Source organism: Cupressus sempervirens, chromosome 3 (genome assembly GCF_028749045.1).
Source record: "Cupressus sempervirens isolate cs-2001-9-10 chromosome 3, ASM2874904v1, whole genome shotgun sequence".
Lineage (NCBI taxonomy): Eukaryota > Viridiplantae > Streptophyta > Pinopsida > Cupressales > Cupressaceae > Cupressus > Cupressus sempervirens.
The window spans coordinates 602,887,295-602,895,661 of NC_143120.1; positions in this window are offsets into that span (position 1 = coordinate 602,887,295).

Here is an 8,367-nt window from a genome sequence, read left to right on the forward strand (position 1 = left end):
AAGTTCTCCTTCATTAATCCTTCAATTTTCCTAGCAATGACAAACTCAAGGGATTCCTTGTCTCTGAAGATTTGGTTATTTCACTCTTTCCAAATACCCTAGCAGAAATGCAGGAGAGACTAGGAGCCAATTAATTGGGTGATTAAACCTTTGTGTGCACTCCTCCATTGGCTAAATAATTCTTGAATGTTGACCAGGGGGCACCAACTAACCCCAAAGTCCCTAGTTAGGAGGTTCAAAACATTGGAGGAATAGGAGCAATGAATAAATAAGTGATTAACCATCTCCAAAGCATGCTTTCATAAATTGCATCTATTAGGGATAATCTAGCCTCTCTTAGCTAAATAATCTAGAGTAAGGATTTTTTCTTGGAGCAAAAGCCAAAAGAATATGTTGATTTTTGGGGTAAGGATTTTTTCTTGGAGCAAAAGCCAAAAGAATATGTTGATTTTTGGGGTAAGGCTAGGGATCCATGCCTTAGCCTAGATGGGTTTCTCCATTCTATCCCACAATGAAAAGTACCCAGAGGCAATAGAGTAATGACCATTAGAGTTACCTCCCCAGATGACTTCATCCCCATTGTTATTTATAAAAATAACATTCAAGTTGATCATCAAAGAATTGAGTTTCAAGGAGATCATAGATAAGCCCTGCCATCCATTACCTATTCTATAATCACTAACTTTCAGACCATATCTTCTTATGCATGGCTCTACCCATCTACCATAATTAGGGTGCTCAATAAGAGGTCCTTAGCTCATCTAGTCAGCCTACCAAAATAAGATATTCTCACCTTTACCAATTTTACATTTAGCCTTGGACTTAGCCAAGGCCATAGCCTTTAGGATCCCATTCCATATGTAAGATCCTTGATGAATCTCAGGCTCATGGAGCAAAAGGTTGAGAGACTGCCTTCTTAGATACTTTTCAATCATAATTTCCCTCCATTCTCCTCAGCTTTGAAAGATGTGCCAAATCTATTTGGCTAGAAGGGCATTATGAAGGTGTTTTATTTTTCTAATATTAAGGCCCCCATAACATTTGAGAAGGAAAACATGGTCCCAAGTGACAAGGTGATATCTTTTTGTGCTCTTCAACTCCTACCCAGAGAAAAATATTCTAAATCTTCTCCATTTTGTCAGCTTGCTTAGTCAGGATCCTAAAGAGGCTTAAGGAATAAGTGGAGAGATTTTGGAATATTGATTTCATTGGTGTGCATTTGCTAGCCTAGATGAGAGATGCACCTTTCCAGCCAGCTAATTTCTTGTTGAATCTATCAATGATGCTATTCCAATAAGATTCTAGGGGTTTGGACCCCAAAGACATACCAAGATAACTTGTAGGAAGGGTACCAATACCACTTCCCAATATACAAACAATTTTTCTCTGTCTCTCCAATGAAGTATTGATGAAGTAGACCAAACTCTTATCCCAATTAATAGCCTAGCTAGAACCCCTAGTATAAGTATTTAGTAAGCCCTTAAACACTCTGGTTTCCTAGACCATGGCCTCACCCCCCAGAATAGTATCATCCACAAATTTGTTGGAATTATAGATGGAGTAACTGAGGGGGGGGCGGGGGGGGGCGGGGGGGGGGGGGGGGGGGGTGAATCAGTTATCCCAAAAAAAAAAAATTCACAAATCCCTTAGATGTCTATAATGCTTATTTACTGCTGAAACTCGGTAAATAATGCAAGAATACTGTAACTCGGTAGATTAACTAGTTAGCATTCATAGTTATTGATATGCATGCAAAGGTTAAAATAAATAAACACAAGAGACACCAAATTTAATGTAGAAACCCAATATGGGAAAAACCACCAAGTAACTAGTCACCAATTTTTCACTCTTCTGAAGTGAGCCCTATTAGGAGCCAACCTTGTTAAAGGTTACAATACACACTGTTAGGTGTGACCTTGTTAGAGGATTTAATCACCCTGTTATGAGTGGCCTTGTTAGAGGACTTTAGAACAATTCAACTAAACTGTCACCTTGTTAGAGGATTTACAAAATGGCTATTAAACCAACTATGTTAAGAGATTTGGAATCATTGCTACAATGGTTAAAAAGCAAAAATGAATTAACCTGAACAAGATGCAACTGAATTTTTTGATTACAAGTCTCTTTTTTGCTTTATTAGATCCTTCTTGATCAATTATGACTCTGCTACTCCTCAATGATCTTTGATCATCCTTCAGATTGGCTTCCACAATAATCAATCTTCATATCACATTAAATTCTCATACCTCTACATGCATTCTACTTGAATTCACAACTTGACGTCTTACTTATACCATTCAGATTGTCAAGCTAGATCATTTACATGTTACATTTACCAATAAACCATTCATCATTCAGTGACATATATTAATCTTAAACAAATAAACATTATTTCATAAAACAATGAAATACTTTACTGGCCGACCCTGCTCAGTAGATACTGCTTCTAGAAATTTCTTGAGTTAACCATGTTGACTCCGTTAACATTGCAATATCCTTAAAATCCTTTGGCTACTAAGTTTGCTTGATAAGAACTGAAGCCTTTGGTAAGAACTGCTTCTTCCAAATTACCTTTGATGACTAAGTGAACTCGGTAAGAACTGAATCCATCACATTTTGTTTGATTACCGAGTGAGCTTAGTAAGAACTAAATTTCTTTGATTACCTTGAAAGCTTGGTAAACATTGTCCTTTGCCTTGCTGACCTTCTGAGTTTGGTAGACACTATCCTTTGTCTTGCTAACTTTCTAAGCTTGGTAGAAATTGTTCTTTTCCTTGTTGACCTTCTAAGCTTGGTAGACGCTGTCTAATAACTGATATGACATTTGTGTGACATCAAAGACAACACACAATTAAATAATTGTATCCAACAAAATTACTAGTGGGTGAAAGAAAGATGACCAGATGAAGGCTTGAGACCTTGTAGACTCCAATCCTATCTTTTTCTTAAAATAAGCCTTATCAGACAGTCAGCCAAAATGATGAAGATAATAGGGGATAGGGGATCACCCTATATTAGCCCTCTTGAAGGGAAAAATAAATTTGAAGGGGAGCCATTAATACAAATAGAAAAAGAAGGGGAAGAAATAAGCTGAAAGATGAGTTTAACCTAGGAGTCAAAGCCAAAAGCTTGGAGGACTGCCATCAGGAAATTCCAATCAACCCTGTCATAAGCTTTAGACATATCAAGCTTGAGTAGGAAGCCTTCCCTCTTTCCAGCTTCAAGAGAGTGAATCACCTCATGCACTATGATAATAGAGTCTAGAATCTATCTCCCTGGGACAAAGCTAGTTTGTTGAGGGGAGATAATTAGGTGAAGAACTGTGAGAAGCCTAGAAGTAAGGACTTTGGAAATGATTTTGTAGAAAGAGTTGCAAAGACTAATGGGCTTAAACTTATCCATCGAATCTACCCCCAGGATTTTTGGAATGAGAACCATAAGGGTGGCATTAAGTTCTTTCAAAAGGTTTTTGGCCTTGAAGAACTCCTACATATCCTTCACAATGTCCCCTTTGACCACTTCCCAATAGACTTGGAAAAAGAAAGTCAGAAAACCATCTAGGCCAGGGGCATTATCACCCAAAAGAGAAATGAGAGCTTCAAAAATTTCCCCTAGGGTTGGGATAGCTTTCAACATAGAGTTTTGGTGGGCTTGTAGAATAGAAGGAATAGCTGATAGAATATCCTCTTGATTAGGAACTAAGAGATTTTGATCCTTAGAGAGGAGGGAGGAGAAAAACTGCACTGCTTCATCCACTATCTCATTTTCTTTAAATAACAAATACTAACCTTTCTTGATGCTAGAAATCCTGTTAGCAACCCTATGTTTTAAAGTAGATAAGCAAAAGAACTTGGTGTTCTAGTCTCCTTCTTTAAGCCAATTAACTCTTGATCTCTATTTCCAAAAGTGTTCTTCCCTGAAAATGAGGTTATGAAGGTTGGAGAGAATAGACCTTTCCTCGAACCAATTCTAATCACTATACCCATCTTGCTGTATCCCTTCGTAGATTATGTAGAGCCGATCAATCCTCTCATCCTTAAAATGTGGCCAAAGTCCTTTTTGTTCTAGATTTTAATATTTCTTTTCACATTCTTCAATTTTTGGGCCACCCTAAACATTGTAGTACCCTCCACCTTAATGTTCCACCATGAAGAAATCTTGGTTTCCAAAGCTGGGTGGGAAATCCACATTTTATCAAAATGGAAAGGGAAGGACCTTTTGAACATAAGAGGACAAATAGAGAGAGATATGGGGGAGTAGTCCAATCCCATTCTAGGAAGAAGGGAAAGCCTATAGGAGTGGGTTTGCAACCAAACAGGGTAAATAAGGGCTTTGTCAAGACAGGTTTGGATACAATCCCCCCTACTCTTCTATTAGACCAAGTGAATCTACCCCCATGAGATTAACATCCATTAAGGCCAAGTTGTTAATGAAGTTTGAAAGGTTTAACTTACTCTCCTAATCTGGGGCAAGCCCTTCACTTTTTTCATCATCAGATGGGGGGGAGTTGAAATCCCCCATTATAATCCCTTTGTTTATGTTGTTGGAGTTAATAAACTCTATAAGCTTAGCCCAAAAAACCTTTCTCTCCCTTTTGGAATTGGGAGCATAAAGGTTTAAAATAAACTAGGATTCATCACTATGAATATGGGACACCTTGCATAGGAGGGCATTACCTACATTATAGATAGTAAATACATGATAAGCCTTGTTATTATAGAGAATCAACACCCCTCCTACAACTCCCTCTGAGTCTGTGGCCTCGCTAGTCTTGTTTTTGTTGAAGGAGAGCTTGCCTACCACTTCTTTTCTCATTTTGGTTTCTTGAATCAATAAAAAATCTAGTCTTTGGTCTCTGATCATGTTCCTAACTAACTTCTATTTGTGAGCCTCATTTAGGCCCCTTATATTCCAAGAGATGATCTTCATTTCTTTCTTCTAGAGTATTCCTTGATGGTTCTTTGGCTCCCATTTGCCAAGTTCTTTCTTGTCTCTTCCTGTAATAACTAGTTCATGTTTTTCCTTCTCAAAGTCTTGAGTTTACCCTTGACATTGGCCTTAACCCTACTTCTAGTTGTCATTGGTGACAAAAGAGGGTGGTCATGGTTCTTTTTTATAACCAAACTCCATTGATATTATCTTAAGAACAATTGTCAATCCAATCTTCCCATTGTGAGATCTTTTCTAGGGAAGAATTGTTAATAAGCTCTATGATATTAGCCCCCATATATTTGGATACTACCCAGTTCATTAGAGGACCAAGAATACCCACCTAACCAAACCCATCATCGACTACTTCATCACACTGATTGTGTTCCACCTCCCTCCAAGAATCATCAACATCATAATTTGGGGAGTTAGAGTCAGAGACCCTTGAAACCACCATTTAGGGGGTCTTCTACCTTCCTACCTTCTGCTCCTTCTCAAAGATCATATTATCTTCTACCATAGTAATGGCCACAACAATTGGGCCATCCTCTAAAGACTCCTTTGGAGCACTACCTTGGAGACTATCTTGAGTATCAGAGATAGGGTGTAAAGGGCTATTACTACTTTTATTGCCTTGGACTCCATCCTGCCTAGTGGTCTTAGCCTCCTTGGCATCTTGGTTCTCAGGCTACTTAGTATGTTTGCATCTCTAGATTAGTTTCTTCCTTCCCTTGATAGAGGTTTTAGAGGGCTTGGATTTCTTCTTTTCTTTGGCCAAGTTCACAGGAACCTAACTTTTCTGACTATTCTATCTCAAAACTTTTGGGCACTAATTTTCCTTATGGCCAACCTTAAAACAAAGGAAGCAAGGAAAATGCATAGTTTCATAGATTAGTATTTGGACATGCACCTCAAGTTTTGAGTGAAAAGTCACAATTTCTAGCATGTCCATGTTGGAATATTCAAATATGGAGAGAGTACTTATGAGAGGGGGGGTGAATCATAAGTATCATATTTTAACCAATAAAACTTTTAACTGAAAGTAAATTGCATGCATGTAAATACATCAAATAAACATGTAACAAAACACGTGCATCAATAACACTTAACACTAGAATTTGGTAACCCATAAACCCTCTAGGAATAAGAAGGTAAAACTGGGGTGGGAATGATACCCACAAAAAATACTACAGCAATATTGTTCAACCACTTCTGATGGTCTGCCCTATTAAAGGCCTGCCCTATTAAAGGCTTTACACTGTGTCAATAGTGACCTGGTTAGAGGCTTTCAAACACTTAACATGAAGTGTTACCCTGTTAAAGGATTTCATCACCTAGTTAAAGGATTTATCGAAATAGCTATTAAGCTAACCTATCATCATAGGATTTTTATTCTAATACAATTGCTAGAGAGTATTAGATACAATAAACCTGACTGATTACAATCCTTGATTGCTGATTGTAGGCACTTGTTCTTCTTTCTCTGATCTGGATCCTTTTTGTGATTTGATAATCCTCACTTCTAAAAATAAGATTCCTTGTGAACCCTTGTATGTCTTCTCACACCTCTCGTCTCTTACACTTTACAATGAAGTTCAATCTTCCTTATAAGACATTTGAAGATTTAGGGTTAGGTATGGATATACGATCCATATTCAATCTTCATTGTCTGCTCAATACTTATCTTTTGTTGATTGGTTGCATGCCTTTAGCATTTTTCTTATTGGCTGCATGCAAATTACATAGGAAAAATAAAAGATTCGATCTCATCATTAAATCCTTTGAGATTTACCTTATGTCAGCTGTAAAAACTATTTGCATCATAGTTTGTGCAATTACAAACCCTTATGCTGATATACTGAGTTACTCAGCTCTTGAAGTATTGTTGATGCTTGGCACATGCTGTTTCCTGGATAGCTCGACACCTTACCAAAATTGTATTACTCGGCACCTTATGTTACTCGGCACTTGTTAACACTCAGCATTTGTTAACACTCGACACTTGTGTAACTCGTCACTTGTTAACACTCATTATCTAATCTTTACTCGGTATCTAATCTTTACTCGACATCAATGATCTTTACATGGTATCTAATCTTTACTTGGTATCTGATGTTTGCTCGGTATGCATGAAGATCACTTGGCATCAATGATGTACTTGATATCCAATGTGGAATATGATTAAGTGTGTTGGCACTCAAGTGTCAAAAACATTATGATGTTAACAATCTCCCCCTTTGAAATGAGTGACAAAAACACTTAACTGACCTTATAAGTACATTTACTTAATCTGATTGGTATGTACATATTGAGAACTTTGATCCAAATTTGTGACTTACAATCTTACAATATATACCTCAAAAATTTTGTAACTCCCCCTGAGTTGATTTGTGCCTTATCTGTATATCAATGCTCCACCTTTGTATCTATCCTCCCCTATTAGTTCTTTTCATAATATCTATATCTTATATCTGTATCTCCCCTTATTAATCTATATCTCCTCCTTCTATATCTCCCCCTTTTTGACACTTATGTCAAATAATGTTTTGAGGGTTAAGACCATATTTAGCCAAAAATGTGCTATTTACCTCCATAATCATTCTGAGAGCTGCATCCCAATTGTTCAAAGTGATTTCTAGTGACTTATTCTGGATAGCAGTCTCAGCAGCAAGTTGAATAAGTCCATCTAATGTAGAAAGATTTGGATCTTTCTTGAGTATATTTTCAGCATATACTTTCTCTTTATGGAGTATTTCTAAATTTGGGGTAATGGAAGACTGGAGCTGTATTACTTTGGCCTTAATATTAGCCTCATCTACTGTTAAGATAGCTATTTCTTTGTGAGTGTGAAGCGATTGAGCAAAATGCTTCTCACTTTGAGCTAGATCACTAGGTAGTTTCATGCTTGAAATGTTTAAATGTCTTTCCAAGCTTAGTATCTTTTGGCTTGTTTCTTGTGTGAAGTATGAAAAATCACACAACTTTTTATACAGTGAGAATATATTCTCAAGTACCTTCTTCACCTTATCAATAAGCTTTTCCAATTCTACTTATGAAAGTGCGATTTGTCTTGATATTTTCTCATTTACTTTCCCTTGAAATTTTCTTTCTAACCATTCCATAAGTTTTGCATTGGTTTCTAGGTTGTCATTTGTCACCTGGTCAACAATATCTGTTAGTTGCTCTGTGATATGCTTTGACTCATCTGGTGATTACAAATTGAAGGCATCCATAAAGATGTCCTTGATTTCATAAAGTGTTTGCTTATTTTTATACTCTTTCCTGAGTATTTCCTATCTTTTCCTTCTATTTAGTGCATCCTGCACCTCATTGATTTGATCAATGGTTATTGATTTTGAGTCATAGCTCGGTATGACTATTTCTTCATCTAATTCAGGGTCTCCATAGTGAAGTACCCTTGCAACTCTGGTAGTACTG